The sequence below is a fragment of the Manis pentadactyla genome, chromosome 9, assembly GCF_030020395.1.
Source record: "Manis pentadactyla isolate mManPen7 chromosome 9, mManPen7.hap1, whole genome shotgun sequence".
Taxonomy (NCBI): Eukaryota; Metazoa; Chordata; class Mammalia; order Pholidota; family Manidae; genus Manis; species Manis pentadactyla.
The window spans coordinates 127,595,826-127,617,491 of NC_080027.1; the positions used below are offsets into that span (position 1 = coordinate 127,595,826).

The 21,666-nt window shown below is 38.8% G+C and overlaps 1 long non-coding RNA gene across 1 annotated transcript in view; it reads left to right on the forward strand.

The window, feature by feature from the left end:
* LOC130684990 (uncharacterized) overlaps positions 1 to 21,340 on the forward strand; it is a 68,960-nt gene extending 47,620 nt beyond the window's left edge. Inside the window, exon 3 of the long non-coding RNA XR_008999469.1 lies at positions 20,223 to 21,340. This is a non-coding gene — a long non-coding RNA (uncharacterized LOC130684990). The remainder of the gene's footprint in view (positions 1 to 20,222) is intronic.
* Positions 21,341 to 21,666: the final 326 nt, after the last annotated feature.

Below are 21,666 nucleotides of genomic sequence, written 5' to 3' on the forward strand. Positions count from 1 at the left end.
CATTGTCAGTAATGTGGCTGTGGGCACCGGTCTGCAAATGTGTTTTAGTCCCTGCTGTCGATTCTGCTTAGATAGCAAGATGTTTAAGAACTCCCCTAAGTCAGCCTCCCGAGCAGCTTGGGTGTTAAAAGAAAATCCTAAGGATTCTTTCTTTAAATTGACAAAAGTAAAGACAGCGACAATATGCGTTTTCATGCTTTTTCTTTTGCAATGTTTTCCTGCTACTTGAATGCACTCATTTCCCCTAGGAAAGAAAATTTGGTATTGATGTAATATCCAAGGTGCTATGCTCTAACTTCAGTGATTTATAATTGCTTGAAAATTTTAACTATAGTCAAAAAAGTTGTTACTTTGAAGGACACCTTTAAGAAACCCAACTTTTCTCATGTTATTTCCATTAATAATGGGTTTTGTTGGCTTGGAATATTAATCTACAAAAGACTTTCTTCTTCTTTATTAATATTTTCCATCACTCACAATGTGATAATTACTTGACAGATATGTCCATTGGTAGATAGAAAGAGAGAGAAAGATAGATGGATGGTAGATAGGCAGATAGATAAGTAGTCAGTCAGTCTGGCTCAACCCTTTCAATGCCCATTTTTTTTAGGAGGAAACTGATATTTATGAGAGGTTAAGTGTAGAAAGTTTCCAATTAGAAAGTGGCAAAGTCAAAGTTCAAACTTTGGACTTCCTGGCGCCAAAACCCATTTTAACCATTATAAATTCTGTCCTCCCTTGGCTCAGCTAATTCTCACCACAACACCATGAGGTCAAATGGGGAGCTGACAGCTTTTCATTTTCTCTTGAAGAATGGAGTTCAGAGAGGTTGGATCATTTGTTTAGGACTCCATAGCTGCAGGCGGTATGGCAGAAACTCAGGTCTTCTGGTTCATTCTCTATACTTTTCCCCAGAACCTATGAATCCCATGACTATCATTAGTTTTTGTTGAAGTTAACATACTGTATTTTCATTCCAAAAGATAAAGTCAGAATCATCTACACTGAATGCATATTTTCAAAAACCAGTAAAGTGTGTAAGTTGCCCTGTGCCACATTTCTTTTATCAAGAGAATGAGCACCACATTTTAGGTTTGTTTAGTTTGAGGAAATTTCTTAATCTTCTGGACCTTAACTCATTATACTTAAGAATTACTGCAAACATGTCCCTAAATATAAACATAGAGAGCATTTATGCTTTTGTAGTATTGCATATATTTAAGCATAGACGCAAATCTTACTAGTCTTGATCTGATCTGGTTGGACTTGCGAGATGCTTCAAATCTCTATCCCTCAAAAGGTTGCCACCTAAGCTCATCTTTAAAAGTAACCCTAGATATCAGTGCTCCAGAACCTTCCATGGAAAAATTCAGCAGTTATCACTAAAACTATTGGTAATTTGGCTGTCTTAGAACTTCAATGAATAGAAGTGTCATTTGTGCATTACCGCACAGGGGAATATCCCCTGAAGGTCACTGTTCTTCATCCTTTGCATAATCCAGTTTTTGTGTTGAAGAGCTGGACTGTAGCTTCTACACACTCTAAGACAAATGAGCAAGTACAAATGTAATGATTTTACCTTTCTCTGTGGCCTAAAAAGTTTACCTTCTAGTCATTTCACCAAAATATCTTTGTGCCTTTTCTTATATTGTCTTTCCAGAAAAAAAGTGGGAGAGATGTACTGTAAGTGTTAAAATATAAACTATATTACTGAAGTGCTGAAAGTCCACACCCTACCCTCCTAGGTTTCTATTAAGGGAACAGATATTACGTCCACTCATCACACGTGTGCTTCCCCACCTCTGCCACTACTGGACTTCCTTTCCGTCTAAGGACAGCCCACCGGTCACGCCCACATTATCCCAAGTTCCATCAATGCTCACACGGTCCCTCTCTCCTGGGGTGTGAATCACTAGGTACCCTTTACTTTATCTAAACTGACTTCACATCCTCTATATTTTGATTTCAGTAGCATAAAGCAGAATTGAGCTTAGAAAATGATTACTTATTGCTAAATTCAAGGAAAGAAAAAAAATGTATTTCACTAGAGAAAAATAGAAACATACCTATATTTATAATTTTGATAAAACACTATTTTACAAAATGCATTCTGAAATATTACTATAAACAATTTCATCTCCAAAAGAAAATGGTTGCCTGTCATAACTTTTCCTCTACTTAAATGAATAAGTATGAATTTTTTATGATGGACTAACTAATTGCATAGCTCTTTCCCCCCACACGAAGGAGTAATAGCTATCTCCCAGATACAAGCTTTGTAAAAAGCCTGTCATTGATTGTTGACATAATCATGTATATTTAGAAAAGCTGCACTCTGATTCTCAGAGAATATTTCTCCAGAGTCAATTTGTTTTCAAAGTTGTGAAGTTTGTTTTCCTTTATAATGATACTTTTTCTGTCACTTCCAAATATTTAATGTACAAAGGTACAAAATGAGAGACCCATACTTTTAAAAACTTGAAACAATTTGAAGGTAAGACATATATTCTAAAAAACTTAGGAGGGTAGGTGAGGAAATGAAGTCTTTTAAAAAATATATGGGTGGTAATAAAAAGGCAGAGAAAGGAGGGAAAATATGGGAAATTAATGGGGCTTCTGTGGTTATCATTGCTTAGGAAATATGAAGCTCTATTGGGAAGGGGAAAATAAAGTTTATAGATGACCTATTACTTTACTTCTAAAAACTCACTACTTAAAGCAAAGCAATGATATTATTTATTTATTTACTTATTTATTTATTTTTGTTTTATTTTTTTAATTTTGGTATCATTAATCTACAATTACATGAAGAACATTATGTTTACTAGGTTCCCTCCTTCACCAAGTCCCCCCCACATACCCCTTCACAGTCACTGTCCATCTGCATAGTAAGACGCTGTAAAATTACTACTTGTCTTCTCTGTGTTGCACAGCCCTCCCCGTGCCCCCCATGCACTATACATGCTAATCGTAATGCCCCCTTTCTTTTTCCCCTGCCCTTATCCTTCCCTTCCCTCCCATCCTCCCCAGTCCCTTTCCCTTTGGTAACTGTTAGTCCATTCTTGGGTTCTGTGATTCTGCTGGTTTTGTTCCTTCAGTTTTCCTTTGTTCTTATACTCCACATATGAGTGAAATCATTTGGTACTTGTCTTTCTCCGCCTGGCTTATTTCACTGAACATAATACCCTCTAGATCCATCCATGTTGTTGTGAATGGTAGGATTTGTTTTCTTCTTATGGCTGAGTAATATTCCATTATGTATATGTACCACTTCTTCTTTATCCATTCATCTACTGATGGACACTTAGGTTGCTTCCATTTCTGGGCTTTTGTAAATAGTGCTGCAATAAACATAGGGGTGCATCTGTCTTTTTCAAACTGGGCTGCTGCATTCTTAGGGGAAATTCCTAGAAGTGGAATTCCTGGGTCAAACGGTATTCCTATTTTGAGCATTCTGAGGAACCTCCATACTGCTTTCCACAATGGTTGAACTAACTTACATTCCCACCAGCAGTGTAGGAGGGTTCCCCTTTCTCCACAACCTCACCAACATTTGTTGTTGTTTGTCTGTTCGATGATGGCCATCCTTACTGGTGTGAGGTGATACCTCATTGTAGTTTTAATTTGCATTTCTCTGATGATTAGTGATGTGGAGCATATTTTCATGTGCCTGTTGGCCATCTGGATTTCTTCTTTAGAGAACTGTCTGTTCAGCTCCTCTGCCCATTTTTTAATTGGATTATTTGCTTTTTGTTTGTTGAGGTGTGTGAGCTCTTTATATATTTTGGATGTCAGCCCTTTATCAGACCTGTCATTTATGAATATATTCTCCCATACTGTAGGATACCTTTTTGTTCTATTGATGGTGTCCTTTGCTGTACAGAAGCTTTTTAGCTAGATATAGTCCCACTTGTTCATTTTTGCCTTTGTTTTCCTTGCCCGGGGAGATATGTTCATGAAGAAGTCACTCATGTTTATGTCCATGAGATTTTTGCCTGTGTTTTTTTCTAAGAGTTTTATGGTTTCATGACTTACATTCAGGTCTTTGATCCATTTCGAATTTACTTTTGTGTGTGGGGTTAGACAGTGATCCAGTTTCATTCTCTTACATGTAGCTGTCCAGTTTTGCCAGCACCATCTGTTGAAGAGACTGTCATTTCCCCATTGTATGTCCATGGCTTCTTTATCATATATTAATTGGTCATATATGTTTGGGTTAATGTCTGGAGTCTCTAATCTGTTCCATTGGTCTGTGGCTCTGTTCTTGTGACAGTATCAAATTATCTTGATTACTGTGGCTTTGTAGTAGAGCTTGAAGTTGGGGAGTGAGATTCCCCCCCACTTTATTCTTCCTTCTCAGGATTGCTTTGGCTATTCGGGGTCTTTGACAGTTCCATATGAATTTTTGAACCATTTGTTCCAGTTCATTGAAGAATGCTGTTGGTAATTTGATAAGGATTGCATCGAATCTGTATATTGCTTTGGGCAGGATGGCCATTTTGATGATATTCATTCTTCCTAGCCAGGAGCATGGGATGAGTTTCCATTTGTTAGTGACCTCTTTAATTTCTCTTAAGAGTGTCTTGTAGTTTTCAGGGTATAGGTCTTTCAATTCCTTGGTTAGGTTTATTCCTAGGTATTTTATTCTTTCTGATGCTATTGTGAATGGAATTATCTTCCTGATTTCTCTTTCTATTTAGTTCATTGTTAGTGTATAGGAAAGCTACAGATTTCTGATATTATTTAATATATATAAATATATATATATTACTAAAATATAGATATAGACATAGATATGCCTGCACACATCAGAACCATCAACACACTAATTTCTCTGCTTCTTAGAAACAATCATTATAACACATAATGAATTTCATTTCTTGAAATCAGTGTACTGGTGGACACTGTAGTAATTCCCAAAATTCAGTCACTCTTCTTTATGGTAACTTGATTTATCTTAGGTCAAATTCATTGATTCAATATGAGTTAAGTTAAACATTTAGATCTGAAAGTGACTAGAATTATCTAATTCAGTCAAAGTCCAGAATATCCATGCTTTTTTGATTTGTTATGTTATACATTTTTTTTATTTATCCATTCAGAAATGTTTCTACTAAATTTTATTAGTGCATTTCATAAGCTATTGCTGGAAACAATACATTGATTTTTTATTGGCCTACAAGATGTATGTAGCACTAATGTGCCACAAACAGTGTGAATTATACATAACGACTCTATGGGACAAACCCGATCTCCAGTTTAGAATGAAGGGCACACATGGGTTCACCAACATGTGAGTCATCGAGAAATGCAATGTTGTGCAAAGACTGGTGGATCACAGTGAAGAAAGCTCTTAGAGCTTGTCACACAGAAGGCTACTAAACCATGACAAGGGGTGGCAACAGGAAGAGGAAGCCAAGGAAAGGGGGGAGGTGAGTGGCGGTGGTGGTAGAAGGCATCTCTATAAGCAGCTTTTATTGTGATTAATTTCTTGACCAACGAACCCACTGCTTCAAGGAAGCCTGCTACTCTTTTTTTGCAATTACTGTTCTTGTGCACATGTAGTCTTTTGAAAATTCTCAAACTGATCATGTTCAATTTAGAGTCGTTTTTTTTAAGCCTTACATTGTATAGTCAAGTGGTTTGGGAGGTAAGTTCTGGTGTGTTGAGTCAATGCTGTCTTCTACTCTGTGACGCCTGCAAAAAGCAAGGGCCAGATGCCTCCCCATCTGCAGCGAAGGACAGAAAGTAGAAGGCAGAAAGGAAGGTCTCTTAACACTACTTATACATCTGTGGAAGTGATTTCAGTTGCTCTATAAAGCTCTGTCTCTACCTTGTCTTCCTTGTCTTGAAACAACTCATGTCAAAGAAAGTATCTTAGCACAAGAAACTGATTAACTTGCTGTAGCCCATATTGTAGATGCACCAGTGGGCATATGAAATGGTCTCTATGGAAACTGTCCCTACATTCTGTCATTGATTGAGTAGGGTCCAAACCCTTTACCAGGGCGTCTGAAACTCTGTATCCTGAGCTCAGGAACGGAACATCTTCAAACACCCTCAGTGCTGCACTCCTCGCCAGCCATACCCCTCTAACGTCTGTGTACCGTTTCCCTAACACGTGCATTGACAGTCCCCGAGGCCTTCTGTTAAGACCCCTCCCTCCTTGGAATGCCCCTGTCCATTTCCTTTTGTGGATAATATCCACTCAACTCTTAGTGGCCAAGAATTTCTCAAAGCTTGCCAGGGACTTAATATTAATGTTAAGAGATCATTAATATTAATATTAAGATAAGAGACCATCAAAACAAAGGGACTTAGGGATTATCTAGGCCACCCTTTCCACTTTGCTGCTAAGGAAGCCGAGGTGCAGAACGCCGCCGCCGCCCCAGCTCCGCGGTCGTGAACGGCAGGGCCAGGACCACCCACCCCTCCCGACCCCCAGTGGCCATCGGCATCAGCCTTCCGTTCAGACAGTTCTGGGATTAGCCTGGGGAAATGTGTTGCCTTTCTTAGTCAATTTAAAATTGGGAGGAAAATAGGTCATCTGGACTAGTTCTCCTCCTCCTCTCACAGCCTCTGACTCCCAGTTCGGCCACCCAGTCTACGCACCCACCGCGTGTTCTTTCAGGGAACCGGGCGCTCGCCCTTCTGATGAGCTTAGATATAGGGGAGAGCCCAGACTGCGGGATTCGGGTTTTTCTATCCAAACCTTGACCCACGTGGGTACTTTGGGCAGATTACTTAACTGCTGTACCTCAGTGACCTCATCTGTAAACCAAGACTAGTTAACTTGACTCCTTCAAGCTAGGCTCTGGGGACCCCACAGGGAACCAGACACAGCAAAGCCCTGCTGTGATGGAGACCCCGTCCAGAGGCAGGGACAGAACACCAGTGGGTAAACTGCGCCTGCCCTGCTCTGCCTCCAGCCCTCAGTGAGCTCGCTTCCTTCCTCACCAGATGCCCTTCCTATGGACGTCTGCAGACTGGCTTCCTCTCGGCACTCAGATTCCCACGTGAAAGTCACCTCTCTGGCTCCCTCCTTAAAATTCCAGTCCCACCCTGTCACAGCGCACACTCCCTTCCCTGCCTGTTTGTTAAATCATTGGTTCTTGTTACAGTCTAACATACCATATTTTTTACCTATTTGTCTTGTTTATGTTGCATCTGCGTCACTATAGTGTCAACCCCATGAGAGCGGGGGATGTGTTTTTGTTATTGTTCTCCACTACATACCAAGATCCTAAAATGGGCCTGGGAACTCTCAGATGTTCATTGGTTACTTATTAAGTGAATGCATTAATATCTAGAATAATGTCCTGTGGTGATATTTGCAATTAAGTAAAATGAAATTGAGTACATGATAGCATGAGCCAGGTGCTATTTTAGACAGAGTGGGAGGGAAGTCCTCTCTAAGAAGGTAGGTTTGGACTAGAGAGATAAATGAAGTAAGAAAAGTGAGCTGCCACAGTGACCGATGGTTAAACATTCCAGACAGAAGGAACAGCACGTGCAAAGGCCCTGAGGCATATGTATGTTTGGCCCACTCTGTTAAGGGAGGAGGCACATGTGCCCTGAGCAGAGGGAGCAGCAGGAGGGCACAGCCCTGGACCACACATTCAGACCACTCAGGTCGCCCTGGCGAGGGCTGCAGACCTGACGATAAGGGAGCCAGCAAACTGAGGCGCAGAGAGTGCTGAGAGAGGAGGCAAGTATCTGACCTCCTGCATGTACACGGTACCCAGTAGTGGTTCATTGTACACCGTGGACTGGCTCGTGGTTCTACCTCACCCATGAAGGCAGTGGAAAAGAGAAAGAAACAAACACTCAATTTTGTTCCACATTTATGACAAAAAAACACACAACACAACTTAGCAGGGAAAGGGACATGTGGAAAGTTTTTCTTCAGAAAATACATAAAGACTGATGCAAAGATGGGTTGCAGTCTTAATTTTACAAAGCCCTGTCATGTGTAGCTGTCACCTGTACAGAACCTGAAACATTCTAGTCTTAGTCTGTGTTAGGGATTTTCCTGCACTTACAATGTAGCTGCCTTCTTTCAAATCGTTAGTGAAATAACAATAGTTTGCTGTCATGCAATTTATTTATTGCAAACTATGATCTGAGCTCATAAGCATACCACAACATGATGAGCCTTACCAGCCGGACCATTTAACCTCCTTAAAATACCCCCCCCTTGAAGGAAATGACTTATTATTATTGATAACTCTAACCCACATTCTGTATATTTTACATGCATCTTAAGCAAGAAGACTACATTGTAACACTAAAGATTGTGCTTTATTGTACACCTTACCCATCAAGATTTTCTATTAATCATTTTCTACACTCAGCACATTCTCTGGAATTTTCTATAAATATGGTGGCATTTCTGAAGAGAAAATTTCCAAATCACCTGTTAAGGGATTCATTGTCAAGGTGCCAGTAGATTCAGCCTAACGCCGCGGTGTGCTCTTTCAGCCTCACCAGAAAAAAGGACACTTGCTTTCTCAAAAGACTCAAAATAGGAATCTTTGGGTATTTTTTTAAACTAAGGGCAATACTTAATACTTTATTATTTATCCATTCTTTGTGTGATAGTGAACATCTAGCACAGTTAGCAGATTTTATCTGTCAAGTGAAAAAAGCATGTACTATATTTAGTTCCAAAAAGAGTTGTAGAAATTGGTCGAAAAAATGCATATAGGCTTTTAATTATTTACTTGTCCAAAGGGCACAGCAATTAGGCAGACTGCCTACTTTACGTTATAAATTCATTCCATTAGTCCTGAAAACTTGTTCATTATTTCAGTACTTTGGATGCTGGCTGCCCTAATTAATCGCTGTTGTGTGATTTGGGCACTTAAGCCTCTGCAAGGGCTGCGTTTTTCCAGCCTGTACACGCCGTCCTCACACCGCCGAGAGCAGCGGACAGGGGCCCCTTCAGGCTCCCGCTTCCTTGGAGACTGACTTTCCGTCTGTGATTCTGTGCCGAGTCCTCCTTGAGAGAAATGCATGGGCGGGGACAACGCACAGCCCGCAGGCGGTCACCTGCCTTGGCCCTGGGCCCTGTCACCCGACGGCGGCCCCTTAAGCACAGGCTGGGAGCCCAGAAGCCCCTTGGAATGTTCCCCAAAGGACAGGAGCCCCCCCACCATCCGCCTCTTCTCCAAGCGCCGTGAAGTGAAGGGACCCCCAGGGGTGAGCGGGCATCTCTGGCCGGGGCGGCCGAAGGGCCAGCCGCTGTCACCCTACAGTTTGCCATCAGTTCTCCTGTAACATGACTGCTTTGCTTCAGATGAATGGAGAACTATTTTAACTTGGGTTATTGTTCATTTAGAATGAAAAAAACAATGTCTTCTATGACCTTTTCTAGTGATTTTCCTTTTATTTCATATAATGATGCAGGGAAATTCTTTACAGTGAAGTACATGCCGATCCACTTGTCACCTACTACTTCATTCATTTCTGGGAAATCTACTCCTTAAATCTTCTTATCAACGAATCACAGAGAAAAGGCTGGTGCGCTGTTTTGCTCATTGAGTGTTTGGGTAGTTGGGGGGGAAACGGGACCTCGCCGGGTGCAGACGGGGGCAGGCGGTTCGGGCGGCGGAGGAAGCGCGCAGCGGCAGGGACACCTGCTGACCCACGTCTGGAGCGAGCTTGCTCCTCTCAGCCGGGCCTCAGAGCACCTGTTTTTGCCATTCCTACGGGTTTTCCGCTCCTTATTCTCCATAGTTCTATGCACTGAGAGTAGTTGCATATCGTAGGAGTCCAGTGACCTACATGCTGGTGTACGTAGACTGAGTCGGGGTCTAAGGCGGGAGGGAAGGACATAAATAGCAAAATTCCGATTAGTGTGACAGTCAACCCACAACCTCAGTGTCCATGCTAATCATAAATGTAGGTGAATATACCTCACGATATATTGTTAGTATCTCTCTGTGGATCAAGTAGAACTTGAGCTAATTTAATATATTTTATACAGTCCATTCAATAATGGGAAGATATATTGGGAAAACATAACTTTAAGGTCCAGCGTATAATTCTGCAGAGAATGTTCTCTTTTGTTTCCAAGTTAGGCTTCACTGTTCCTCAGTCATATATTGAAAAATTAAAGTAGATGCTTTTGAAGAAGAGGCAGGTGAGGATGAAGAGAAGGAAAAGACGGGGGTGTGGGAGAGAAGGGGGGCAGGGGGGGAGGAAGACAAAGTACCCGGAGGTTTAAGAATTAAACCCAAAGTTTTTATTTGTTACATAACATAAATTCAACTCCTTGTCCCAGGGAAAAAACAGCCAAGGAAAAATCCATTAAGCATCCTTGCTCTTCAAAAGCAGAATGAATGGAGGTTTATGCTTCATGACATTTTGGGATCAGACACGACCGCCAGCGGCTCTCTGGGAGGTGGGAGGCGTGGGCCGGGTGGGGGGGGACACTGGCCGCCCTGAGACCCCAGCAGGACAAAGCGGATCTGACGGAAGGGCGAGGGTCCAGATTCTTAAATGCACTTCTTTAAAAAAACAGAAAGCAAAAGATAGAACAACAATTAAAATAGGAGATAAGTGATGTTATAATTAAAGGTTATAAAACTCTAGGTGTCACCTTTTTACCGAAACAAAATAATTAATGAACTCATAAGATAAATCTAAAAAATGGAACAATAATGGAGTGAGAATGAAGTCTTGGGAGGAGGCTTTTATATTGACCAATAAACTTTCCAGAGCACCTGAAAGAGGAGGAAATGATTATTTGAAATGATGCCCAATTATGAATTAACTCCTGGCTCCGTGTCTATATTTGTAGGGGGTTTGAGGCAAGACACTCAAATTTTTTAAGTATCTATTTCCTTTATTTATCTTTAAGGAACTAAAGGGTTTTGATTAAACTAGTTAACAAAAAAGTCAAAAGAATTGGAAATTTAAGTACTAATCTATTTTGATAGGTAATACAATATTAGGTAGAATATTCTTTATAATAAAAGAAATAGAACAAGCTTGAATAATTTGTCAGCATTACTTTATGGTATTAATTTCAGAGTTACTTCTTAAAAATTCTTTTTATAAGAGTGTGTTTTTAACTGAATGGGAAATAATCCTAATTTATACTTATTTTTAATAATCTATATTCAAAGTAGAATGTATCTATTTATTTAAAATACAGTGGATGTCCTATTTGGAATCAATGCCTCATACTGATAATCCCTGAACTTAAACCAGAGACTTTCATAGTTTTAAATTTCACAAAGGAAAGCGCAGATAAAGCAATTTTAGAAAGCTTTTTGTTTTCTCTTTTCTTGCAATAAAGCTGCAGTGAAGATGGTACCGTGCCGCTCAGAAACCTTTCCTTCTCTTTCCTCCCCCCCACCACCCCCCACCCTCCCTCCTTTCCTTCCTTGCTCTCTGTGTTTCATTTTACTAAGAAAAATTTTAAGCAAGCATAGCTCCATATTGGACAAAAACACATGTTTGTATTCGAGGCTTTGATGTGCCATTGATAAATCAGCAATGGAAGTGGAGTATTTAAAGGCTTTCACGTTTGCTTCTAAACCTGAGAAAAAGTGGGTTGTACCTGTCTGGAAATTTGATTCCATCTGATTCCTGAAGATTTTTCTCATGTCTCCAGGGTTTTGTGAACAGCCCCCAGAATGTACGCTCCTGAGAATTCCAAAGCGAACGATAAGGCCACACAGTAAGAGACTTGAGGCAGCCTCCAAATTCACTTGTATTCCTGTGAAAAGATATTTAGAAGCAGACCTGGCGTATATTTGTATGTACCCATCTCTGAAATCTTTAACAATGTAAAAACCAAAGAGTGAATGCTGAGCAAATATTCTATAGGACAGGAACAAAAGCATGAGAGGAAGTCAGCAGTGAGTGGGTCATCAGTCTGTATTCACTCAGGTACTGCTTCAAAGAGATGCTCTGTCGACTGGGAATAACCAGAAAGACTCAATCTTCTGCAGTTTTAGGAAGGGTAGAACTTTGAATGGAATGTATTCTCCCCTTCCCACCATCCCATAGACACAAAGTGTCCTAAAGAAGAAATGTCATTATTTTGGAAAGATATACTATTCACAAGTATGTAAATATACTGAATTTTAGGCTACATCTGTTTTGAATTTCTCAGTGTGCTGTGTCTATTTTTATTCCATTCCTTCTCCCCAAGTATTCCAAATTTGTGATGATGGACATGTATCTGATTGTAAAATTTTACTGTCCATTCCAATAAAATATCTTTAGTAACTATAGAGGTTTATAAAGCTTGTACTGTTGATACATGGGTTTTAAAGAAAGTAAAAGTGTTACATAATTAATGGCAGTAGGAAAATTGAGGCCCTTGCCGTGGCTTCTGCCATGTGCCTCAGGCTATTTCCCATAACAGAAACGAAAGCTTATTTGTTGATATCTTTTGTCCCAATAGACATTTTTAAACTTTTTCATACTAATTTTTATCCCGAAGAAATGATATTTCTCGGGAGTGCCCTCAGATGTGTTCCGTGTGGTGCGGGAAAACTGTGGAAACTGAGAAGCCCCCTCTGAAGGGAATCTCCGGAGGCTGATCCTGTCCCCTTGGGCCGCGGTCCTGCGATTTGACCATAAAGCCGCGAGCTCGCATGCTTGCTTTTCAGTCAGTGCGATGACCAAAATCCTGTATCATTCGGGTGATCCCAAGAAAACCTGGCAGAGGGCAGAACTGAGACTATGAAAGGAATTATTTTTAAATGAATATTTAGGTCAAAAGAACTCCATTTAGCAAACTATTTTTGTTATCCTAAAAAAAAAAAAAAAGAATTGAGGGGATTTTTTTGACAAGCTATTGCCAAAATTACTTTTCTTTCTTTGCCAGATAATAAAAGCTGAAAATGGACTGAAGCCTAATATATTTTTATAGCTCTCTCACCAGCATGACAGAATTTCTCTGTAAATCTCATTATGTAAAGCACACTTTCCCTGTAGTAAGTATAAGGTCTGGGGAGAAACTAATTGGCTTGCTCAGATTAGTCAGTATGTTTGAAACCATTTTGCGGATACTTAGCCTTTTAGGTAACATTATATAATACAATTTGTCATTTTCTAGTAAGAATTTCTTCTTTGGAACAATGAGCAGAAATCCAATGGAACATTAAGAAACGTCATTTTAGGCACAATAGGATGGCCACAGTGCAAACAGGGATCTCAAAAAAAATCTCCTGCAAGAGAAATAAGAGTGATCACATGACAATGAAATGATTAGCTTTTCAGACATTGACATACACTGAATTTAATAAAAGTCAAAGAAATGTTAGAAAAAGAAAACTGTAAAACAAGTTATCTTACAGATTTTTGAAAGGTCTTTCTAATGGTATTTTTGGGAAAATAAATCTTCTAACTAAAATGATCTTAATTTAAAACATCCAAAGCTGAAACATATTCCACTTGGAACATTACACTTGACAGCATCTTAACTATTAGTAAATGAGCCTTTGTGTGTCTTTAAATTGGCTATGGAACCAATTTTCCCTTTGCTGAGATTTTTTTATGAGTGTCGATGTTTATTTTAACATGACTGATTTCTGGATAAACATGACCTATATCTGCACTTGAACTCTGCTGGTCCCTCCAAGTCGATCACCTTGGAAGATGAGACCATAGACCAGGGAATTACCACTGATTACAACTTTTGGAATTGTCTTTAAATCCACCTCCACTTATTTTTGAACCCCATTTTCAGTTGTCCTGGAAGAGGATAACTCTCCATGCTTTGAGAATGCACCAATTTTAAAGAATAGCCAAAAAATCCATAATATTACAAATTTGACACATAAAATAATTGACCATTGATTCACAAGGCCTGGAACAAAGCAATCATGACTGATTTTTACTGATGTACTTAATGAAATACCTCTGAAATTCGTTTCAGTGAACAGGGTGAGACTGACTGTGATTCTGTCCTGAACGCCCAACTAGAGAACATTAAAATACTAATGAGATGCAAAAATAATTTTCCTGAGCCTTGCTTCAGTGAGGATATAACATGCGGTTAAAATTTTTAGATACTGGGAAGTGGGGGGTGGGGGAGAGTGAAACTCACCTTTGTGGAGAACAGAAGCCGATGGACTCGTCCCCGAGGAGGACTGTGTGGCCAGAGCACGTCGCCGCCGTCTCAGCCCTCCCGGGACAGCCTTTCACTAAACACAGCTTAGAGCAGGTCGAGAATATTGCTTTAAATGGGCCCCAAATTATTATGCTTTCCACAGAACCCACGTATCTTGATCATTGGAGATAATATATAGAAATGTTTTAAAAATGAAAATATTTTTGTAAAAAGTACACAGTCTCTCAAGAAATACTTCAAGGGCTAGAAACATGTTTTTGATTGGAAGGCTTAAAAATGTGATATCTTTGTTCATGTCACTAGAAGAAAATATATGGTCCACTGCATAGAGGAGTAAAATTCCTGATTTAATGAGACACTTTATTAAAGAACAACAAAGGATTTGTCTGAAATTTGTCCCTATGCAGTACTTTACATCAGTGTTCCTGGTGGTGGCCAAAATCTCTATTGAGATTTTTGAACTTTTGGGGATTTTGAACTGTTTAAATTTTTCCATGTCAGAACCTTTGAAGGTGATTTGCTCCTGTGACTAAGACTCTAGATCCCAGAACATTCAGATGCATTAGTCCCCACTACGGAAGGTAGCTACGTCCACACTGTTTTATACAAAGTCAGGCAAATGGGGGCTAGATGGGACATGGACTGTGTCTGGTTGAACAGCTAAATACAGACCTTTACCAGAGAATTAAGGGAGAGGTACACACCCGCACTGAACACCCACTGTATTCAAGGAAATATGTTGGATTTACAGGGCCCATGGATGATGAAGAAGCAATTCCTGACTTCAGGCATCTCACTGTCTAGTGGGAAAAATAAAGAAAGAGTACTCTTATGTCTGAAATGCTTTGATATCTAAGTTTTTTCCTTAAAATCTGTACATGTATAGACCCTTTTCCAGAAGAAATTTAACAGTATTTGCATTTGTGTAATTCACTCATCGATTAAAAAAAATATAGCATTATGGCTGGAATTTTGCAGCTGTTGAACAGCTTCCAGGCAACACTAAAACCTAGTTTTAAGACAGGAAACTGGGAAGAGTAGTGAATTTAATTGGAGTTTCAGAGGGGATATATAAAAAAAGCACCAAAACTGACTTTGATCCAAGATTATCTGGTTAATACCCTCACTGATTAAAAATTGTAAGCCCTAAAGCCACTCCATTATTAATGATAAATAACAAATTATTAAAAACAGTTCTACAAACGTGTCCATGTGCTGATTCCCTCTGCATTAACCTCCAGGAATCACATGATCAATACCGACAAGAGGAAGGCTGCTCGTGAATTACATCTACAACGAGCAACTCTGAAAAATATAGTACAAGTAGGTTATGTCTTTGCTAGAAACTATGAGTTTTCTGGCTGGATTCATGGTGGTGGGAGGATGTTCTTCCAGGGAAGAAAATAATAAGTTCATGAAGATCGCTTAAGTCAATTAAGTGATCTTTATGAACTTACTATTTTGGAAACTGAAGCTATTCCGTTTTCTACAAGTGAATAAATATAAAAGGAAAGTTGCCCAACTGTGGAGATTTGAAATTTTGAACGGAAGGAAACTTTTTCTCACCGTGCAGGCCCCTTGTCACAGCTTTCATTCTCTCAATGTACTTTAACATATGGTAATTTTCAAGTAACTTTTTTGGAGGAGAAACAGTCATAAAGAGTCATAAATGAGTAAGGTAAAATTGTTAAAATATCTGGATCATTGCTACCCATTTGATAAGGAACATTCTTCCTTGGTAAAAAAAATCATCTCCGGATGGAGTATTTTGTCTTTTCTTCCCTCAGTTGTGATTTCAGTGATTGAGTTGCCACATGGTCCTATTGTTTAAGGAACAAGCCGATCTATTAATATTTCTTAAGAGAAAAAAATTCTGTGAGTTGTTAACTACTGGGGTTTTGTGTACTTATTCTTTTAAAATGTAGAATGGAGGAAATATTAGTTAAGCCCTACAGAATTATTCTCTTTGACTATGGAAAATTTTTAAAAAATAGAATAAAAACCATAAAAATCACAGACTCTCAGGTCTGCAAGAGGTCGCTTAATTAGGGCTCAAAATCAATGTATAAATCCTTTAGACAATTAATCCACACATGTCAGATGACATATATTTGATGAATCAGTTGTGCTGAGGTATTTCATTTTCATACGATTTATTGAGCAACATGATATTTAACTGTGATGGACTCTCGGCTTCTGGCTGGAATCCCTTCTCAGCCCCTAAGTTACCTGCGGAGAGAACACAGCAACCTGCTGGCAGCATTCGGTAAGGTTCTTGCGCGTCCAAATGTGCTTCACGTTGCTCATTCTTGAAGGAGCGTTTTATAAACGTGATTCTTTGTAGATTCTTATAAAGGAGATTTTGATGGAATAGACTGAGATCCATGCAATGCAGATCAGAACTCAATATCAAAGATGTAATACACTTCCATATTTGGCACATACAGTGTTGTATATAATACTAAAGCCATAAGAAATAACCTTTTAAAAGAGTTGCAGCTTTGTACTTAAAAATTGTCAACTTCTGTTCATCTCATTTTTTAAAAAAATTTCTATGTAGAATAGAAACTTAGAAAGGTATAATAGCTACTTTTATATCAGAAATTATTTTTTTTAATTCTTACAGATCATACTTTATCATACATTTTTTGTTTACTATTTTTCATCCCCTTTCCACCATCCTAAGCATTCAAAAAAAAATTTTTTTTAACTATAGTTAGAGCTTACTAAAAAAACTCATGGGAAATAAAATAGTATTATATACATTGTTTCACACAGATTGATGTGAAAAACATTTGGTTTCCTGTTGATTGAAAGAACAGATGCTTGTATAATTTATGAAGCCAGAAATGCCTTCAAAATATCTTCCCAAAATAGTAAGGTATTCTAATAACACAGTTGTGGGGAATGGAGTAAAAAAGGTTGGGAGTCTCTAAGTTGCAGACTGAATTTTGAATGCAGCACAAACATTTGGAAATCTGTTGTCAATATCCTAAAAAATATGATTGTAATCACTCAGCTTATAACATGATGAGTCATAAAATATTTTATTGTTTCACATGAAAACAGAAAAGCCTAACATGGTTTTTTTTTTATTATGCATTCCCGGTTTCTGCACTGACAAATCTTAAATAATCTATATAAGCAAGAGGCTACCTCTTGTCAAGGACTAATATGTTTTCCTAGAAAAATACTTTTCTGTGATACACATATTACTTTTAAGTTTCCAAGACTAATTTACATGATTACAGAACCACAATAGTTGTGTTACTAACATGGTAGTTTTTACTGGGGGTTGATTTAAAATTATTTTGAATATCAGTCAACATGTCTATCCTTTCCAAACTGAGGGATTAATCAACCATTCTTGCAAAGTCTTAGATCAAGGGCACTTGTATTTCTTTGCTAAAAATAAACCCTGATGGCCATGGCATTGACTCGGCCTGTGGCAGTCACGATGGGCATACCACTGGCTAGTGGACCTTCATTATGAAAAAAAGCTTCTAGCTTCAATTATAATTTGAATTTTTCCTTATATTCAGTTCTTGTCAAACTTCACACTATCATTGTGCCTTTTCTATAAGAGGTCTTAGTCTATTAAAAAAAACATTTTCCTCTAAATTAGTTCTTTAAATGATTCATTATTCATAAAAGAATCATTTTGAAACCCCAATATAATTTAGTTACCAAATCTGCTCATGGGTTTTGGAAAAAAAAATGTAGTAATGTTATATTTTCTTTCCTTTCTTTGCTTCAGGAAGAAGTCTAAATTTTTGAGCAAAGAAACACTAAAATATTTTTCCAGTAGACAAACTGTGAAACATTAAAAAAGTGAAGCTTTGATGAATGTTTAGAAATGCAATGATATTTAAACACTAGTCTAATTCTATGTAGAGCCAATAACATACTTATTTGATTTAAAATAATTTGTAACATAAACTCAAGGGCAAGGAACTATTTTGAAAAATGATCAGGAAAAATATTCCTGGGTACTGTATGGTCCCCACACTGAATTAAGGTTGGACATTAAGGCAGGCTGCCTAATTAGGTTAATCAAGGCTTCCTAACTTCAGGAGAGTCTCAGATTAACTCCAGCGTTTAAGTAGACGTTGTTTCTCCGTAGAACTACCTGTCTTGAAGACTCTCCCCACCTGTCCTGCCAGGTAAAGATGCTGAACCGCAAAATGCTGATCCTGCCAGGAATGTTATTGTTTCATTTTGTTTTTAAAATTATACATTTCGAGGTCATTTAGAAAAGAAATTTAACATTTCTCTTTTTTGGTCTTAGAAGTGGGAAAAAAAAGAACAGCTGTTTTTGAAGGAAAGAAGCATTAGAATCTGGGGAGACCTAGATTTAACCTCTGTTGCTTAAACAAAAAGAAGTATCATGTTACCCCCTTTGAAGAATATCTATGATAGAGGGTTGATCAGAAATAAATTGATCCAGGGTATATGAGGGTGATTTTATTATCCAGGTTTTATCTAGGAAATTAGAGCTCAGAGGCAGTGTATCCAAGCCAGTGACAACAGTTTTCTTTTCATGGAGTCATTACGCATTGTTAGCAACGAAGTGCAGTTTTTAAATGTCTGCAGTTCACAGCACAGAAAACCTTTACACACTGACGCAGCCTGCATGGGCACAGTATCTTCTAAAAAGGGTCCAGCTTCTGACAATAAACGGTTAATAAGGAATGTAAGGTAAGAAAAACATATCAACAGTCCTAGGCTTTTGTTAAAAGTAACATTCGTGTTGGAGCTATAGCACTTCTTTTTTTTAACCCCCTCTTTTAGACTGAACTCTGTAAATATTGGAGGTGGCATATAGTTTTTTTGTTTTTCTTTTTTTTGTTAAAGTATAGTTGATATACAATCTTATGTTGGTTTCAAATACACAGCACAGTGGTTCAACAGTTATGCATATTATTAAATCCTCACCCCCCTTGGGCAGTTACCATCTATCAATGTAGTAAGATGTTACACAGTTATTAAGTCTAGCACAACCAGTAACACGTAGTTTTTACACAGACAACACATATGTATTTATGTCTATGAACACTTCCAAAAACAAACACCATAAAGTTGGCTACTATGTAGATTTCCAAATCTTTCCACAAAATGCAATTTTCTTTTAAAATTGTAAGGTCTCAATAAGCATTAGTTGGACTGATCTGTCTGTGAAAAAATTTTTAAAGCATCCATTTTGGAACGTATATCCAATATGGGTCTCCTTCGTGTAAATCCAGTTAATAGGTACATTGAATGTCAATCATTATGTTTCAGTTGCTGGTAACTTTGTCAAATAGCACAAAGGTTGTACTGGGAATGCTTCCGTTCACCAAAGCAAATTCCTAAGACATTTTATAAAGTGAGTAATATAGAATTTTTTATAGAGTTTTTTTGGGGAAGGACAACCAGAAACATTTCGGGTCTTTTTCTGTCAACAGGGGGAAGGGCTATCAGTAATCACAAAGCTGTTGGAAAACAAATTACAGGCCCCTCTGGGGTGTCAGTATTTCAGTGGTAAAAGATACCCAGTGTGAGCCAAGCCTTGGCGTGAGTTGACGTGATTTTCCTGCCTCCTTGGGGAAGAAGTGCGTCCCAGTAGTGAACTTGGCTCTCTTGGCGTTGAGTCAGCGTCCCACCTCTTTGATGCTTTCCCTCTAACTGACGTAGCCAGAAGCTCCGTAATTACTACTGTGATTACCAGAATGAGTATTTCTAGAAGAGGCACTTTTAACTGTATGATTGGCTAGTGCTGAAGTATTACGGGATTTCATAGCCTGAAGAAAGGGAGGAATCCTCTAAGAAAATGGACACAGACATGAGAAAGGGTCTGGGGCACCTAAACACACCAGTGGAGCGGGCATCGCATTTACTGTGGGTCCCAGAGAGTTTTATTTTCCTCCAGGGAAGAGGGGAGGGAACAACGATCCGAAACAACAATGTTTCCTAATGGGATGTTTCACACTTATGTTTTACAAAGATTCGTTTTCATGGACAGAAACTAAAGCTGATTAAACTATAAATCTCTTCATGCACATGTGCTGCCCCTAAAGTGTTCAAACTAGCTACAATTCAGAGTAAAATCTGGAGGCAGCAGTCCATCTCATTCCCTTTTATTTCCCAGATCAACGCCCAGATGCTCCATGTAGGTCAGGACATCAGGCAGAGGAAAGGACTGGAGGCTGACGCTAAGACGCTCTGTTTCACACGCTTGCCGTCTGGAAGGACCGGCAGAGGCAGTCACTTAAATTAACTACAGGTCAGCAGACAAGATACGTGATCTATTTCTCAGACAGACAACTTGAGCGTCCCGGACCCCGACGGCCTTCCACGGAGGCGCCCACCACCACCTCACGCTCCCGTCAGTGCATGTCAGAGGTTGCTGTGCTCGTAAGCAGTGTTTCGTGTAACCTGTGGTCCTCTTGCTCGAAGCAAAGAAATGGCTTTGGTTAATTTATGACCTACTAACCTTAAGCAAAACTGAAATAATGTTCTCATAAGCCAAGGGAAGAAAAATAAAAGCAAAAACAAATCTGACCTTGATGCCATTTGGTCTTTTCCTGCCCACACAACCCTCCGAAATTACAGGGAGGAGGACAGGAAGATATTTACCCACAGATGGCCCGTTTTATGGTTCTTTTCACTCAAGGAAAACTGTGCAAGAATGCAGATTCCCACCATCAACTTAGAACTCTTGAATTATGAACAGTGTTTTTTAAAAAAAGACACTGCATGTTTCCGTACAGAAAATACAAAATCGCAATCCTGTTGAATCTCAATGTTTTAAATATAAATGCTTGATAGCCAAGAATTAAGTCATGAAATAAAGATGTGGAAGATATAGAGTTAGACAGTAAAGAGGTAGTGATTGAATCCAAACACAGACTAGCAGGAAACTACATTAAACCAGCAAGTAGACCAATTTTTATGTATGGAACAAAAATAATCTAGAATATGGGGCCCTAAAATTTATTTTCTCTTCTGACACTAGTGTACCTGTCACCAAGAGCATAGATCTTATTTCCAGTTGTGGAAAATTTACACTGCCCAGAAAAAAAGGCTCTGTGTTCAACAAACTTTAAGTATGTGAAATATGCATCCAGTTTAGTCCAAGGAGAGAAGAAAGAATTAATTACTGTGTTTACTGTTGCTATTTTATGTGTACATGACATTTACTGTAATTTCTTACCGTTATAAGTGAATCATTTTTATATTTAAGAATGGTAAGGCAATTATATTCTGCAAAGGATTTCTAGGAAAATATTTTGGAAAACAAATAAGAACATGGTTATGTGCTGCAATTAATCATAGCTGCCCCGGAGCTTTGCTTATTTGTAGGCTAAATGCATGTTCAGTGTTAATGAAAAATACACGGTTTAGAGTCTTTTATCAATAGCATCCCCATTATACAAATGTTAGCAGATGTAGCAAGAGATGAAGAGGCATGACTGAAAGCAGTTGTGTATTGACCTGACAGTAATATCACAATAGCCAGGCAGCAGAACTGAAGTCACGTACCTTCCGTCGTGACTGACAGTGCAAATAAATGTGTCCCTGGTCCCATGCTG